The sequence below is a fragment of the Lupinus angustifolius genome, chromosome LG10 (assembly GCF_001865875.1).
Source record: "Lupinus angustifolius cultivar Tanjil chromosome LG10, LupAngTanjil_v1.0, whole genome shotgun sequence".
In the NCBI taxonomy this organism is placed as follows: Eukaryota; Viridiplantae; Streptophyta; class Magnoliopsida; order Fabales; family Fabaceae; genus Lupinus; species Lupinus angustifolius.
Genome location: NC_032018.1, coordinates 8,249,330 through 8,249,941, shown reverse-complemented (window position 1 = coordinate 8,249,941; position 612 = coordinate 8,249,330).

The following is a 612-nucleotide window of genomic DNA, read 5'->3' as shown; positions in this document are numbered from 1 at the left end:
ACTATCAGTTTTGAATGTAGAACATGAATGTTCAATTTTCTAAATTGAACATTACATAAATGGAATAAATCAAATGTAGATTATAAATATTTAACATAAAATATTATAGTTGATAAATAAGTATGATTTCAAGTTATTCCCATAAATATAAATGCAGATTCTCAAAATATATAAGGGTCAACCAAATAGACATTTTAATATCCCAAGGAATAATATTCCTTCCCATGATTGTAAATTTATACAATGAAAAAACACCCCTAAGGGCTAAGTTTTATACACAATCTCTATATTATTTATCTCAATCATACACGTGTTACTTATATTTAATAGTTAATAATAATTGAATATAATTAGTGGATTATGTGCTAACAATATAAAAAACTCTTACAATATAAGTGTATGTACATTTTTCTGCTATTAACACGACCTATAAATAAACAAAAAAAATATTTTTTTGTAAGTAACTTAGATATACAATTTCAACCAGTGTTATTAATATTGTACCAGTCAAGATATGACACGGTGGTATAACAGTTCAACTGATGGTTCATTAATTATAACACATATCGGTGGAGTTAGATATACATATATAATATATTAACATTAATGTTG